The following is an 18,191-nucleotide window of genomic DNA, read 5'->3' on the forward strand; positions in this document are numbered from 1 at the left end:
CTTCTTTTGAAATTGATTATAATCTTTTTTTTTTTTTAATTTTAAGTTCCAGTATAGTTAACATCCAGTGTTATATTAGTTTTAGGCATACAATATAGTGATTCAACACTTCCATACATCATCTGGTGCTTATCAGGACAAGTGCACTCCTTAATCCCCATCACCAATTTCCCCCAACCCCTACCCTCCTCCCCTCTGGTAACCATGTTTGTTCTCTATAGTTGAGAGTCTATTTCTTGGTTTCTCTCTCTCTCTCTCTCTCTCTCTCTCTCTCTCTCTCTCTCACTCTCTCCCTCTCTCTTACCCTCTCCCCCCACCCCGTCTCTCTCTCCCCTCCTCCCTCCCTCCTTTTCTCTTTTGCTTTTTATTCTTTTGTGATTGTGAAGCTCATTCACTTTCTCAACAAATAAGACTATTTATTAGATAACTGATTTGAACTAGGGCTCACAGTTTACAATTTGATGATAGCAATTTCATGATATGCTAGCTACCCTGAAAAATAGGGTAGTAGTATTAGGGGGGAAATTAAGACATTTTATTTAATTTAATTATTTATTTATATTAAAATTTTGTACTGTTTATTTTTTAGAGAGAGACAGAGTGTGAGCGGGGCGCAGGTGGAGAGAGAGAGAGAGACAGAGAAAGAGAGAGAGAGAATCTGAAGCAGGCTCCAGGCTCTGAGCTGTCAGAACAGAGCCCAATGCAGGGCTGGAACCAACAAACCGTGAGATCATGACCTGAGCTGAAATCGGATGCTTAACCAACTGAGCCACCTAGACAGCCCCAAGACATTTTGTTTTTTAAGAAGACATAACGGTGTTTTAGTTGCTTTATTTTAAAACAACCCTTTTCCTGGGGCTCCTGGGTCGCTCAGTCGGTTCAATATCCGACTTCAGCTCAGGTCATGATCTCGCAGTTCGTGGGTTCAAGCCCCACGTCAGGCTCTGTGCTGACATTCAGAGCCTGGAGCCTGTTCCTAATTCTGTGTCTCCCTCTCTCTCTGCCCCTCCCCTGCTCACATTCTGTCTGTCTCTCTAAAAAATAAACATTTAAAAAGATAAAACAACCCTTTTCCTTACAATATGTATAGAGTCAAAGGTTCTAGTTGTCTAGAAAGCCACACTTTTATGGATTTAAGTGGCAATAATTAGGCTAGTTTTACCATCAGCTGCATAAACATCAGTGTCTATTGACCCACTGTAAAGGCACAAGTGGAATGCAGCCTGGCACGCTGCTGTCTGTGCTGAGTTTTAATAGTGCATCTGTAAGATTTTTCCCAGTGGAAAATAACAGGATGTCGCCTTGTAATTTTTTTTACTATTGTATAATAAAATATAGCCATAATAAATAGCATCTAAACAAATAAAGTAGATTTGGACTCAATCCATTTTGCCTTCATCACTTAGTACGGCCCAAGCTTTTAAGTAGTTGTGTATCCTAAATTGGCTTAATTGGATCAAGTTGCATTTGACTTTCTTTGCCTGCAGTGAAGTAGAGAAAGGTTTTCGTTTTATTTGCTATTTAATATTTAGGTAATATTTTCAGTATATTTGCTTGTGTACTCCATTGTGCTATTAACACAGTTTGTCCAGATTGTAATCTAAATCGTGCTTTGATTAAGTTAGTTGACCTCTTAAGCTTATTGCTGTTGTTTTGTGACTGTTGCTATTATTATTCTTATCCCTAATGTTGATAATTAAATATTTTCAAACCAAGAGTGCTGTACGTTGTTAAGAATTTGCACAATTGGCTGTAAGTGTTCTGGCAGCAGGAATAATGTTTAATTCAGTTTTGTGACTATTAGCTAACCCAGCTCCAGGTTTACTGTGGCTTTCTTTGCTGGATTGATTATTGAATGAAAATGGCTATAAATAGTTTTCTTTACTTGAAATCTAAGTATATATATAGTTTATGCATTTTAAACTTTCATCCATTTTAAACAAATATAATTTAAATTGAAATACAGAATGTAAAAGCAGTTGCCTATTATTAGGGATTTTGTGAAGCAATAGAAGAAAGAAATTGATTTTACAGGTGAAAAATTATTTCAGCCAAGTTTTGAAACCTCTTTTCTGCCACTATCCTGGAAATATCTTATTCTTCTTTGGTCATGATTTTTGGCAGTAGTAACCATAGCATGCTATTCTGATAGTCATAATAGGTGTATAATCATGTAAGAGAAGATGGAGATAAGACTGTGTTTTCTATAAAACATGGTCATTTAGCTTTAAATAGTATTTGAAGGAATAAGAAACACATTAATTTTCATTTATAGTTATAGGTCAAGTCATATTTGTGTATTTTATTCTGTATGAATCTGAGAAATTAACTTTATTTGCTAAGAGGGAAAGTGGCAAGAATAGAAACATTTTTCTTAGGGCCCCTGTGTGGCTCAGTCGGTTAAGCATCTCACTTCACTTCATGATCTCACAGTTTGTGAGTTCGTGCCCTGCATTGGGCTCTGTGCTGACAGCTCAGAGACTGGAGCCTGCTTCAGATTCTGTCTCTCTCTCTCTCTCTCTCTCTCTCTCTCTCTCTCTCTCTCTCTGCCCCTCCCCTGCTTACACTCTTTCTTTCTCTCAAAATAAAGTTAAAAAAAACACCATTTTTCCTATTTTAACTATTAATGTTTCCTTTATATCTTCTGCATGTATACTTCAAAGTAAATTGGTCCTACTCAGTAGCAATGTAAACTATAATTTAGTACTAACTAAATTTAAAAAAAAAACTTACTATTTTAATTCACCTAAGAAATTTCCCTTGTTAAATTCTTTTACTTGTTATTCTGAAAAATACTGTTCTAATTGGATAGCCCTTACTTTAAAAAAAATTGTTGAATGCTTGCAGGCAACATTTTTTATTTTTAAAAGTCCTATGAAGAAATATGCTCAACCTACCACCTCTCCCCCCAAAAAAAGACAACTAATTAAAAAAATATATACACTGTTTGGAACGATTGATATGGATTTACTCCATCATGGATATGTGATATCAAATTTATATGTGGATTTATATACTCTTCTTTATATCTATCTATCTATGTATATATAGATATAAATAAAATAAATATGCTTAAAAAGTAATGTCCTCAAGAGAGGTGGATAAATTCACAAAAACATACACATATCCTTTATACTTTATCAAAGCTGTTAACTTTTAATTGTCTTATTATGCCAGCATAATTGGACCTTATTGATTGATGTTTAGTTTGAATTGTACATGAGTAAAACTTCAGTTAAATAGAGTCTTGCTTCGGTGGCGGCCTCTTTGGGTACAGAAAAATTCCTGAAAAATCGAGGCAAACATCCACTCAGTTAACGTGACAGAGCTCCAGATGTTTGACAGTTTGAATAACACTGTTTCCACAGTTCTTTCTAGGTACTTTTCAGTTTTCCTCAGATCTTAAGGTATTTGTGGTGGTTGTTAAGTCTGTTTGCTGCTTCTGCTTCTGATTTCTCTTTGTTAGAATACTGGAGAACATAAAGAATAAGTTTTGACTGAAGGCCTCTCTGTGAGTCAAGTTCACTGGATTTTCGTGCATTGTGAGATTTTTTTTCTTTTTTCTTTTAAGTATATTTCCAGATTTAGGGCTGTGTGTTAAATTGGTCTGATTTCCAGATGGTGGAGTCTCAGATAAGGTGCTTATTACTGTGTAATGTAAAGCATACCATTTTAAAGATTTCAGTACTGATGATTTTCTGCTTGAAATCTTACACGAAGTGGGGAAATAAAGTTTCATGTAATGAACTATGGGCAAGGCAAGAATGGGACAGAAAAAAGAGGAGAAAGCAGCGTAGCAATGCAATGGAAATCTGATATTTGATATGTAAGCTAATCCCTTTTAGTTCTCCAGCTAGATTTTTTTTTCACTTGCTCAGAAACATTTCTTTACTTCTTCTTTCTGCTTTTTGATCCCACACCCTGCCCCCTGCACAGTTGGAAAGCCCCCAAGAGACTTTAGCAGAGGTCATTTCTCAGAAGCTTTTTAAACTTTGATTTACATCTATTGATTTTTTTTTTTTTTTTAATGACCAGAGGAATGAGAATTTTTGGAAGAAGCTTATCTGAGATTCAGTGTCTGGCTTGGCAATCCAAACTTTCTTAAACCTTTGAGAACACTTCATTAGACACTAGGTTCTCACCGTTAGTAATACTTAGGATTCTGGCATACTGGATTTTCCTTAGAATTGAGATCAGGTGACAGGGATTGAGAAATGGGAGATAAAAATCATTTTTCTAGAACTGAAAGAAACTGTATAAATCTATAAAAATTCAATCATGAGTCTGTAGAAAATATTCAGTAGCACATAGGCACAATAACTTGTTTTTAGGCTATTTTCACTACATTTAATAGTTTGAGATTAAGCTGTTTTATTTGTCTAGGTTTGCCACGAAGGGGAAGTACATTTTTGTGAACTAAGAACCTGATAATTAAGGATAGGATAATGTTTAAAGTAAAAGATGTTTTCATGTATCAGAATTGTTGTTTCTAGGCATTTTTGAAGTTCCCTGTTTAAATTTTGAACATGCGATAAAACACAACGAGATATAAGTAAAAAGGCAGATTTCAGTGTGTTCTACCAATAAATGATTATTTAAAAGGATGGAATGTAGGCACATTTTATTACAAATGAAAATAGCATCATAGCTTCTTATTATAGAATTTGGAAACTTTCATTAGGATGCGAATGTGTTATGTGCAATTATAGTTATAACATAGGCACTTTTGAGGGGTAAAAACACAGATTACATTGAATGATTGCTTTGTATATTGATAACATGGAAGCTGTTTCTCAAGCAGAGAAAGAAGACAATATGTTGCTGAGGAAATAATGTTCCTGGAAACCCACCAAGTCTTCTTAGAGCAGTGGCTGCATAGTCCTTACACAATATAAGCTAAAGCATCAGTTGTTTCATTCCTAGGCTGAACTCTGAGAAAGAGGTGTTTGTAGGTATGAAAGCTTTGCATTCGTTTTGGATACCTGGTAATGAATAATGTCCCTGCCTTTTTGTATCTTTATAAGCTGAAGGAGTACAGAAAAAAACCCCATTCCTGGAAGAATTACCATTCAAGGGTACTACCTTAGTCAAAACCTGTTGGGATGAGAGTTTTGGTTATGGATGCCATGGACTTCTGATAAATTGATTGGTTAATCAGGACATTGCCATTTCTGTGAGGGAAGAAACAATCTCCATCTAGGTGAATTGAAACTAAAGGAAATAAGTAAAAGGACTAATCTCTGAAATTTGATCTTAATAAATACAAAACTCTCTTCTATGAAGGCAAGGTCTTTGTATATACTGCTCTAATGCTTGATATCACCCAGTGGCAGGGTATATGGTAGACATTAATTAAGCATACTTCTTTTCCCTTCCCTATCCTGTCTTACCCTACTTTATCCTATGTTGTCTTATTCTAGGCTATCTTCTGTTCTCCTCTCTATGTGTGTATGATGGCAGACTGTCACTATAATAAATGTTTTCCCTTATCTTTCATTAATTATAACTTCTTTTGATAGTCATCAAACTAAAATGTAAAAGGGTTAGCCTTTTATAAGTGAAAATGTGTGTAATGTATGATTAAGCTTTCAAGATTATTTCTTGTTTTGGATTATCTATGGTCCTTTCCCTCAGTTAATAAACTATTAGTTGTCGATGTAGTGCATATTTTTAATATCATTTATACTTTTGTTTGCCGGTCCAGAAGATATTAATTGTATTTTTCAGTGAGAAGGAGGGTTGTGAATAATTTATTCTAATTATCATGTTAAAGATGAAGATACTAAGGGCTAGAAAAGGTAAGGGATTTTAATAACAAGCAGTAGGAATGTTTTCATATTACCGTTGATATTCTGATCACTGTCACACATTCTTTCCTTTCATTCTTCCCTTCTTTTTGCTTAGTTTGCATTTAGTTTGCTCTTCTTCTCTTTCTTCTTAGATGTTTCAAGCTATGAATTTACTTTTAAGCACTGCTTTAGCTGCATTCCATTAAATTATGGTATACTCTGCTTTAGTTTTCCTCAGTTGAAAACTATTTTCTAATTTCTCTTGTGATTTTTTTTGCATAAGGTACTTATAAAAGTTTTTTTTTTTTAATTTCCAATTATTTGGGGATTTCTAAAAAAAATTAAATTTTACTCTGGTTTGGTCATACAGTTTACTTTGTATAATTTCTGTTCTTTTAAATTCATTAAGGTTTGTTTTATGATCTAAGTGTCTAGCTGGAGGTTGGGGTGAGAAATAACAGAATTTCCAGGCAAAAATACTACAGGAACCCCACAGTTCTTACCAAAAGAAGAGTAATTTTTCTGGCAAAAACGCTTAATTTATTGGATGACTGGCCAGTTCCACAATCCTGAAACAAACTGTTTTTGTCAATGTTGTCCAGTTTTATTATCGATTTAAAATTACAACCAAGATACCTTCCTTATTACAATGGCTTGCATTCATGGGGGCAGAAAATGATTTTATATGAAAATTTGACCCATTGAGGACTAGGCTTTGTACTCTTGATTTAAAATGCACCATAAGTTTACAGGTGTGTTTGTGCTCTAAGTCTTGAGGCTAATTTCTTTAGAGGATGAGACCTTCACACACTATTAGCATAGTATTCAAAGTATAAGTATAGTCGGCTAAGCTTCCGACTTTGGCTCAGGTCATGATCTCACAGTTTCTGATTTTGAGCCCCACGTCAGGCTCTGTGCTGACAGCTCAGAACCTGGAACCTGCTTCTGATTCTCTCTCCTCTCCCCTCCCCTCCCCTCCTCTCCCCTCCCCTCCCCTCCTCTCCCCCTCCCTCGCTCATGCTCTCTCTCTCTCTATCTCAAAAATAAATAAACATTTAAAAAAAATTATAAGTGTACAGAACTACACAGCATCCTTGGTGCATGAACAAACCACTCTATTTGGAATAATCTGTCTGAGGAACCAGTCAGCAACCTCAGCTGGCTGATGCAGAAATTCTGTCTGGTAAAGTAGAGTAGTGTCAAAAAGGTGTTCGTAATAGAAAAGAATGTACTCATCTTGTAGAGGGTCTTGAAAACCAGACCCTGTGAAAAACAATAGGATGTTTTGTGGATTAATGTGCAGAAATCATCATGGGGAAAATGAGGTCTAAGATTATTCTGGCAGCTGTTTGCAAGGTAGATAAAACAGGGATAAAATGGCACTATAAGAAATAACAAGTTGTGGGGCGCCTGGGTGGCTTAGTCGGTTGAGCATTGGACTTCAGCTCAGGTCATGATCTCATGGTCCGGTCCGTGAGTTCAAGCCCTGCATCAGGCTCTGTGCTGACCGCTCAGAGCCTGGAGCCTGTTTTGGATTCTGTGTCTCCCTCTCTCTCTGACCCTCCCCCATTCATGCTCTGTCTCTTTCAGTCTCAAAAATAAATAAATGTTAAAAAAAAATAAAAAAAAAAAGAAGTAAGTTGCTATTGTAGTATTCCAAGTATGGGGGCCAGTGGTGACCACATGTTGGCAGGAGGTCAAACTAAGTGTAAAATGCTTTGGGATCTTGCCTTAGCACTATTACCTTATAACCATGATAATCTTTATCAGTGGCACATTTGGAAATAGAGATGAAAGCCAAATTCAAACAGTCTCCTGAGAACATAATGTGGTGGTACATGCTAATAGTTACTGATATGGACTGAAAGTAGAAGATATTTGAAGATGACTCAGACTAATAGATTGGGAGATGGAAACTGGGTAGTTGGAAAATAACATCACAGCTAGAGAGACAGCGCTGGAAAATCTAGTAATGGAGGTGGAATGTCATAAGTGTAGTTAATGTGTCTATATACAGTTTGACTCCTATTTTCTTATTTAACTTCCAAGTAATTTGAAATGATAGATATGAGGCCATATACCTCTTTTTACAGATAATAAAATTGTGACATCTAGTATTTAACTGTTCTAAAAATGATTTAAGGACTCTCATAGACAAAAAAAAATATATTACCTTATAAGTAGTTTACTAATTCACTCTATTTTTTTTTTTTTTTTATTCTCAGTTCTCACTGATCTTTTAAAACATTTTAGTGTCATCTTAGGCTGCAAACCATCTTTTACCTGACACTACAATGATCTTTTTAAAGTGTGTTTGTACCCATGAGTTATTCATTGCTTCCTGAACCTTTATTGGACAGTTCAGTGGGAGGTGTCACATAAATATAATTAATGCCACACAGACCAAGATAATAAAATATATTTTCATCTCAATTCCAGACTAATTTTTACTTGGATTTCCTGGAATCTTATTTAAATATTAGAATGTGAAGGTGCCTTCAAACCATAATCAACGTTGTGAAATTCTGAGATGATTATTTCGTAAAGAATTCATTTAAGAAAGCCTGTGGTTTTTCATTGCAAGCATCCTCTTATCAAATATGGACAATAATAATCAGCACAATGCTATTTGAGAAGCTGGAGGGTATAGACTGAATTTGGATTAGTTGTATTCAAATTCTGGCTTTGACACTCAGTGTCTCAGAATATTTATTTGTGAAATAAACAAGGAAATGTTCATACTAACCTCAGAAATTTTATAAAGGTGAAGTGAAGATATAAAGTGTTTGAAACCTTAAAAAAAATAAGGTTAAATAGGAACATAGAATCTTCAAAAATATCAAGTGTTTAAAATTTTAAAATGTTACTAAAAGTGTTTGGAGAGTATGAAGTTTGTTTCTTTCTCATTCTGTTCCCATTCCTCAGCCACAATGTAAATATAAACTCTTTGAGGGCTAGTTTTGTCTGTTCAGTTCACTCCTGAATCTACAGCACCTAGAACTGTGCCTGGGTACTGGGTAAAATATTTGATGAAGTAGTGGATGAATGGGTGAATGAATGAATGTTGCTCTACTTTTTAAACTTGCTATCTCAGAATTAGAAAATTTGCCTTGAACATTTATCTTTATTATGTATTCCCCTTTTTTAGTTAGTAATCAGATCCTTACCATTTTATTTTCCATTGTTGCTGTCTTACATATGTGCTTCATAACAAAGTTTTATCTAAAGTATGAATTAATTTAATTTTTAATTTTTAATTAAAGCTATCTAATATTCAGATATTTCCATCTATAATTTGCAAAGCATAGAGTGAATTTCAATAACTGCTGGTGAATTTCTTTTTATGTCACTTTTGAATGGTAATGAAAATATAAAAATATAAACACACCAAATTTTCTATCCTTCCTGAGTGCTTTCCTTCGAAGTAGTCACATTGCTCAAAAATGATTCTAGTAGTTCCTTTTAAAATCCCTTTTAGGGGTGCATGGTGGTTTAGTTTAGTTGAGTTTCTGACTCTTGATTTTGGCTCAAGCCATGATCTCATGATTTGTGACACTCAGCCCACATTGGGGCTTGTGCTGACAACACAGAGCCTCCTTGGAATTCTCTCTTTCTCTCTTTCTCTGCCCCTCCCCTGCTTACATTCTCTATCCCTCTCCCTTGCTCCATCCCTCAAAGTGAATAGACATTAAGAAATAAAAATAAAAATCTTTTAGATCACGTTTACTTATTGGAAAAGAAATTTATCCTAACACTTCATGCTGATGGAACAGTATCATTTGATATGATTTGATATGACCTCTTCCTCCCTTCCTTTTGGTTTTCAATTCCCTTCAGACATGCACTCCCCTTTTCCTTTTCTGCAATTTACCTCAGTCCTGGTCTCCTTCATCTTAGGAAGCTGTGACCCCGTGTAACTTTGTTCTTCTGTCCGAGTTGTCTACTAATTCTTAAATGCCTAAAGGGATATAATTGAATGAAGCATTGAGACAGTTATAGCCAAACTGTAAATTAAAGAATCTCTGATCTTATGGACAAAAAGAAAATGGACCTATAAAGATAGTTAAGCAAACAAACTCAAAGACACATATAATGTTGCATTTTTGTTCTTGGTCTCAATTTATGTGAGGCCAATACAGATGGTTTCCAATAAATACTTAGAATTTTGTTTTGTTTTGTTTTAACTAAAACGAAAATACTTTGTTTACCCAGTCAGAATTTTTGAGGCCCTGTTAAATGCTTAGTTCTTTAGGAAGGGGTAATATCAACTGAAGAGGTAGTCACAGCCTCTGTTCTCAAGCAGTTGTAGGGGTTCAGCCAAATAGAAGAATATAAAAAGTGGTATAGGATCATCAGGGAACATAGGACTGGTTCTGTCTGTGGTTGAGTGGGTTTGGTGCTGTTGGGGAGAAAGAACTTCATGGAATAAGTCATGTTTGGATTTCAGAATGTATTTCATTATTGGGGGAAACAAAATGTAAAGCTTGAGGATATTTCTAGGAGAGCCTGTGCTTTCATTACCCATGATCAGATGTAGAATGTTAGTTAAGATTGGATGGAAAAAAAAAAAACAAAAACCAGGAAAAAAATACCTTACATGTACAGCCAAGAATTGACTAAAACAATTGCTTGCATTTGCCTGTTCAAGTAGTCAAGTGTGCCATTCAAATATGGAATGAATTATTCTTATGGTATAAAACCTCACTAATTGGCCAAATATGGGTGGGTATTCACTAGGAAAATATAATCTGAAATCCTCAAACAAAATATAATGCTTTTGTTAGTGAATATATTTACCACTAATTTGTTTTCTTATATATCTGATGGTAATCAATAGTGATTCTATGAAGAGCTTAATTTTAATTTTATGCTAATGAGTTTCTCCACATATCTAATTTCTTATCCATTTGGGGACAAGATTATAGAATACATGTTAGATTTTGTCATTGTTTTGGCACATATATGATTACTTAGGCTTTTGCTAATAGCATATTACTACTAATAGCATAATAAATACTAAGTATCATAGTAATTAACTAATGCAGCTGATGCTCATATAAAGCACTTAAATAGACTCACTAGAAAGTTCAGACTTTGATATGACCAGTGCAGAACCATTAGAAAACATTGAAATCCCAAAGAAAATACTATGAAAGACACTCCTCCTTTTTTTTTAATAAAATGTTTGCCATATTGATATTAGTTTAATAATAAAAGGAATAGAAATATTATGGTGATTTAAAGAAAAATAAAGACTAAAAAAATCCCTTTAAACCTACCACTTAAGTCTTATTTTTTTGTTTATTCCTTTCTACTTTTAAAATCTGAATTTGTTTAAATTATTATAATCACAGTATCTGTGTATATACATAAATTCACAGAGCATGTATTTGTATATACTGATTAAGTGGCAAGATACATGTCTCATTTTTTTTTTTCCACAGCATTTCTAACGATAAAAGTGATTAAATATATCCCAGGATCTTATTAAAAGTGTCTGTTGCAAAAAAACAACAAAAAAAAACAACCCAGAAAATTCTTAGAAATCATATAATTTACTTTATTTTTTATGGTCTTTTAAAAATTTTTAAAAAATGTTTATGTATTTTTGAGGGAGAGAGAAAGAGTGTGGGTGGGGGAGGGGCAGAGAGAGAGAGAGGGAGACACAGAATCTGACGCAGGCTCCAGGCTCTGCGCTGTCAGCACAGAGCCCAACACAGGACTCAAATCACAAACCGTGATATCATGGCGTGAGCTTAAGTTGGATGCTCAACCAACTGAGCCACCCAGGCGCCCCTTTTATGATCATTTTTTTAAAATTTTATTTAAATTTTAGTTAGGTAATGTGCAGGGCACTATTGATTTCAGGAGTAGAATTTAATGATTCATCACTTACATACAACACCCAGTGCCCATTACAAGTGCCCATCACCCATCTAGTACATCGCCCAGCTGACTCCCTCCATCAAACCTCAGTTTCTCCTCTGTCCTTAAGAGTCTCTTGTGGTTTGTTTCCTCTCTCCTCTTTCCCCCCACTCTTTTTTCCCATATGTTCGTCTGTTTTGTTTCTTAAATTCCACATGAGTGAAATCATATGATATTTGTCTTTCTCTGATTGACTTATTTTGCTTATCTTAATTGATTATAGCTCCATGCACGGTTTTGCAAATGGCAAGAAGAAATCAGAGAACTTATTACAAAATCTTACATCTTCTTTTAATTAGGAAAATGTTTAAATTCCAATACCTACCAGAGTCATTAATTATTCCCAATGTACATTACAGCAGATTAGGTGGTTGAGGAAGATCTGTCACAGGTGAATTGAATTTCATTTTTATACCATGGCTCTGCTGCTATACCCCAAACATTGTGGGGAAAAAATATAGTTGACCAACAATAAGAAATACATAAGTATACTCAAATAGTCCTACAAAAGTAACCATAAAGTAGTACATTCTTGTCTAATCATGTAATGTATTTTTTTTTTTTTACAGGAATGTTTAAATGTTCAGTAAATTGGAGGAAAAGAACATGGACTTTTAGCTACTGAAGAGAAAATTAAGGTAACTATTAGATTATTTTTTGCCAATCATAATTGTTAGTCATTTCAGTGTATTTCAGTGAATGTTTACATTCAAGTTAATGTATGTTTTTATGAGGTTCATATTAAAAACTGTTTAATGAGCTACTTAAATGGAACTTTATATATTTTGTGGAAAATAAATTGACATTTCATGTGGACAAATATGTAAGTAATGTAGTTCAAAATATTTGCCATTGTGAGGAAGTATACTCTAGCTCTATGAAAAATAAATGTGCTATTAAAAATAATTTGTTACATATATTAATAACATAAATGATTTGCATCTTATTTAGCAAATCATTTGAAGACAAATAGGCCTTTATATTTTTTTTCAATATATGAAATTTATTGTCAAATTGGTTTCCATACAACACCCAGTGCTCATCCCAAAAGGTGCCCTCCTCAATACCCATCACCCACCCTCCCCTCCCTCCCACCCCCCATCAACCCTCAGTTTGTTCTCAGTTTTTAAGAGTCTCTTATGCTTTGGCTGTCTCCCACTCTAACCTCTTTTTTCTTTTTCTTTCCCCTCCCCCATGGGTTTCTGTTAAGTTTCTCAGGATCCACATAAGAGTGAAAACATATGGTATCTGTCTTTCTCTGTATCGCTTATTTCACTAAGCATAACACTCTCCAGTTCCATCCACGTTGCTACAGAGGGCCATATTTCATTCTTTCTCATTGCCACGTAGTATTCCATTGTGTATATAAACCACAATTTCTTTATCCATTCATCAGTTGATGGACATTTAGGCTCTTTCCATAATTTGGCTATTGTTGAGAGTGCTGCTATAAACATTGGGGTACAAGTGCCCCTATACATCAGTACTCCTGTATCCCTTGCGTAAATTCCTAGCAGTGCTATTGCTGGGTCATAGGGTAGGTCTATTTTTAATTTTTTGAGGAAGCTCCACACTGCTTTCCAGAGTGGCTGCACCAATTTGCATTCCCACCAACAGTGCAAGAGGGTTCCCGTTTCTCCACATCTTCGCCAGCATCTATAGTCTCCTGATTTGTTCATGTTGGCCACTCTGACTGGCATGAGGTGATATCTGAGTGTGGTTTTGATTTGTATTTCCTTGATGAGGAGTGACATTGAGCATCTTTTCATGTGCCTGTTGGCCATCCGGATGTCTTCTTTAGAGAAGTGTCTATTTGTGTTTTCTGTAGGCCTTGATATTAATCAACCAAGAGTAACATTGGAATTTCCTTTCTTCTTGAAGTTACCAAAGTACATTTCTGTAAGGTGACTTTGTAATACCTAGAATATAAATTATTATAAAAACACAACTTAAAAGTAGAAATACCAATTTTCTTACTCACATTAAATCATGTTCATTTTGAGTTGTTGATACAATTGGTTTGATTATAAATTATTAAAAATCTATTTTCAGAGATTCTGTAGTTTTTACTTTAAGAGTACTGAGTGTTTTAAGATATGATATTGTACTCACCATTGTAGACCTTAATTTTTCCAATTAGTATTCCTTCCTTTAGATATTCTTGCCTCAATTTCTTTGCCACAGATTTCTTCAGCATATATATTCACATAGGCAAACATCATTTTCTGTTTCCCACAGTAGTTATGATTGAATCTACTTTATTTGTATTTACTAGCTTATCTATACATTAACATATAAATTTTGCAGGCATTCTTTTACTATCTTGAATAGGAAATGTGGTTTGCTACTTAGTGAAATTAGCAAAAAACAGGCTGATTCAGTCATCTTTTTAAAAATTGAGCCATGCAAGACTTAGATGTGCTTGCTCTGGATATACTAAATTCTGGTGGGAAAGATAAGAAACTATGAGATTACTGTATTCATTTCACAAAAGTCCCTGACAAACTGTTAAGGAAACAAAGTTGGGAGCAAGTCACTTTTGCTGGAGGCCCTTGAAATCTTCATGGAAGTTATGAAGTCACTGAGGGGTTGTTGGAGCAGGAAAAGTGAGGCCATGCATTCCAAGCCAACAGAATAGCTTATGAAAGTGTACATAAAGGAGCAAGGCATGGCCAGTGAAAGACTAATGTTTCTAATGTTGCTGAAGGATTACTCACACAGTGGGACAATGTTAGGAGATGAGCAGGTTTGCAGGACTAGAGCTTAATTTTCCAGCTGAGGTGTCTCTAGAGTGCTTAAGGGTATTCTTAGGGTTGTGAGGAGAACGTTTCATAACCTCTTCTTGATACTTATTTTCATTAAGAAATGTAGGAAAGGGGCTCCTGGATGGTTCAGTTGGTTAAGCAACCAACTCCTGATTTCAGCTCAGGTCATGATCTCAAAGTTTTGGAAGTCTGAGCCCCATGTCAGGCTCTGCACTGACAGAATGGAGCCTGTTTGGGATTCTCTCTATCTTCCTGTCTCTCCGCCCCTCCCCCACTCCTACTCTCTCTTAAGCTCAAAAATAAATAAACTTTAAAAAAAGGTATAAGAAATAATTGAGACATTGTAATACTTAACATAATGACTGCTACAGGCACCCATATATGAAGTTTCTGGAAGATTCATAGGGATTTGTTACAGTGTTAATTGATTGACAGGGATTGCTTCATTGTTTTTTAATTGTGATATAATTTGCATCCCATAAATTCATTCTTTTAAAAGGTGTACAATTCAGCATTTTTTAGGAAATTCACGAAGATATGTAACTATCACGAGTATCTAATCCAGAATGTTTTTATCTTTCCTGAAAAACACTTTATAACCCATGAGCAGTTACTCACTGTTGCCTGCTTGCTGTGTCTCATGGCTACAGATTTACCATAAAAAATGGAATCATAAAATATGTGGCTTTTTGTATGTGCCCTCTTCATTTAACATAATGTCAACTTTTACCATTGTTATATAAATCAGAACACAATTTCATATCTGAATAATATTCCATTATTTGGGTATACCAGATTTTGTTCATCCATTTATTAGTTGTTAGACATTGTTTTGTTTTGTTTTTCCTATTTTTTGGCTATTATGAATAATGGCTGCTATGAATATACACAAAGTTTTATGTAGACATATGTGTTCATTTCTCTTGGATATATACTGGGGATGGAATTGCCGGGTCATGTGGTAACTGAGTGTTTTAACTTTTGAGGAACTTCCAAACTGCTTTCCAAAGGGGCTGCACCATTTTACATTTCCCACCAGTCATGTGTTCCAGTTTTACCATATCCTTGCCAAAAGTTATTGTTATTTTGATTATAGCCATCCTTACGGAAATCAGATGTTATCTCATGGGATTTTGATGGCAGTGATTGTTTCTAAGAATATGTTAGTGTACTGATTTGATATTATATGTGTTTGGATAAGTGTGTTAATTGAATTAATGTCAATCTTTAAAGTTTACTGTTTTTTGATAGAGAGTGTGTGTGCACACCTACATGCGGGAGAGGGACAGAGAGAGAGGGAGAAAGAATCCCAAGCAGGCTCTGCACAAATAGTGGGGCTTGATTCCACAACCGGTGAGATCATGACTTGAGCCTAAACACCAGAGTCAGACGCTTAAATGACTGAGCCACGCAGGCGCCTCAAATTAATGTTAATTTTTGACTACACAACTCATATTTAAACAGTTGATTTTACAGTGTTAAATACAAATTACAAAATACAAATTATAAATTGAAGACTATTTGATTAATACATGCCTGAGTAAACAACAACAACAACAAAAAACTGCACAGCTGATGTTTTCCCTCCTCCTATTATAGGATATTTTTCAGATTCATTATTTAATATAAACATTAATAATCTACTTAGATTTATTAAGGATAGTTTAAAACTTAAAATAATCAAGATAATCAAAATCAGATCATCATCATTATTATAACATAACTCAAAATAATCAAAACTATGAAATAGGGATTTGTCTCTTAGATCCTAAGTGATTAAACTTGTCTTAAGGACAAATTTTCTTTTGAGTATAAGTTATTGGTAGAGCACAGCAACGTTAATACGAGACTTAATGACATCTGAAGCACAGATAACCAGGTTTTTCAGCAATGTTTAAAGTCATGTTCAGTTTAATCATTTACAAAGTTTCACTGAACATTGATAAATGTTTAGATGCTTTATTTGAAATTCCTGTAGAGGATGAATCAAGTCATTGGAAAAAGCCTAGAACTTCCTGCTGTGGTCAAAATGGCTGAAATCACACATGAAAAATTATATGGGAAAAATAAAAATATATTACATTCTCAGTAAATACTGTTGGAAGACAACATTACGCATACTGCTTTTGTCAAACAAATTATGTTGTATGAAAGATTCACCTTAAAGTATATATATTTCCATATCAATTTATGAGCCAATTTATGCCACTTTAGGATATTTGCTAAATGATTTTTAAAAATCAGGATTATTGATGTATAATTCATGTGTAGTAAAATTTCTATTTTCAATGTACAATTTTTCTGTTTTGATAAACACGTAAAGCTGTGTTTATCTTGACACCAAAATCAAGATCAAGTACGTTTCTGTCATCCCTGGAAGTCTTCTTGTGCCCCTCTGTAGGTCCCACCTCCTACCACTATCAGCCCTGGGAACCTTTAGATTTATTCTTTTTTAGTAATGAAATAAAAAACCACTTGTGAGAGGAAGCAGAGCAAAGAGGTCAAAATTTGAAGAGAGACACTATGGATGACTTGGGAGGTATTACTTACTCTCTCTGTACTTCAGTTTCCTCATTGGTAATATGGGGTTAATAAAATCATGTACTACATGTCATTTAAAATAGAGCTAGGCATATCTAAGCACTTGCAAACACTAAGCGCTTGTAAAATAAACTACAGTTTTTTGAGCCTTGAAGGACATACTGGAAAGGTCAACAGTATGGCACCTCTCGGAATGGATTTAACCCCAAAGTGTCAAATTGAAGTTTTCAAAATAATAAACTAATTAAAAATAAGGACCGTTCAGAAACCTCACCCTCAGGAAACTTTTTTAAGTTTATTTATTTATTGTCAGACAGAGAGAGAGAGAGAGTGCATGCACAAGCCGGGAAGAGGCAAAGAGAAAATCCCAAGCAGCCTTCAACACTGTCCGTGCAGAGCTGGACATAAGGCTGGAACCCACGAACTATGCGATCATGACCTGAGCTGAAATCCAGGGTCAGATGCTCAACTGACTGAGCCAACCAGGCACTCCATCACTCTCAGGAAACTTTTGCTTAATAGCTCCATTCTTCCTGTTCCTTAGGCATAAATCCTTGGAGTGAATCTCAGATTTTCTTTTGTATGCATTGCACATCTATCAGCAGATACTGTCTGACTACTTCTGAACCTCTCCTTGGATATTACTTTGGTTCAGATCACAGTCCCCTCTTGCCTAAAGAATTACAACATCCTTCACTTTTCCTTGCTACATCATTTTCAGTGTTCAGAACTCAGAGCCCTGGTCTACCTTCAGTCTTCTCTGCATTCCAGCTACCCTGGCTTCATTACCATTTGTTGAACACACAAGCTATTCTACTTGGGAGACTTAGCATATTGCTTCCTCTGCCAGTTGTCATTCTCCCCATGCTTATTTCCTAGGCTCTAACTATCCTCTATTAGGGCAGCCTTCCCTGAATATCCTGCTTTACTTTTCTCCAGATCACATATTACCACATGACAGAAAAGTTTATTTATTATCTCTTCCCATTAGTTAATATATTCTAAATATTTTCTCCTGAGAGCATCCTTTTAATTTCTATTTAAAAAATTTTTTTTAATGTTCATTTATTTTTGAGAGAGAGAGTGAGAGAGCATGGGGGAGGGACAGAGAGAGAGGGAGACAGAATCTGAAGCAGGCTCCAGGGTCTGAGCTGACATGCGGCTCTGGGCT

At 35.0% G+C, this 18,191-nt stretch overlaps 1 protein-coding gene across 23 annotated transcripts in view; it reads left to right on the forward strand.

The window, feature by feature from the left end:
* The window catches only part of ADGRL3 (adhesion G protein-coupled receptor L3), an 824,470-nt gene that overhangs the window by 174,282 nt on the left and 631,997 nt on the right, over positions 1-18,191 (forward strand). For all 23 annotated transcript variants that reach the window (XM_078446071.2, XM_078446073.2, XM_078446079.2 and 20 more), the window contains exon 2: positions 12,284-12,352. The gene's annotated coding sequence lies outside the window, so the exon portion shown is untranslated. The remainder of the gene's footprint in view (positions 1-12,283; positions 12,353-18,191) is intronic.

The sequence above is a fragment of the Panthera onca genome, chromosome B1 (genome assembly GCF_046562875.1).
Source record: "Panthera onca isolate mPanOnc1 chromosome B1, mPanOnc1 haplotype 2, whole genome shotgun sequence".
Taxonomy (NCBI): domain Eukaryota; kingdom Metazoa; phylum Chordata; class Mammalia; order Carnivora; family Felidae; genus Panthera; species Panthera onca.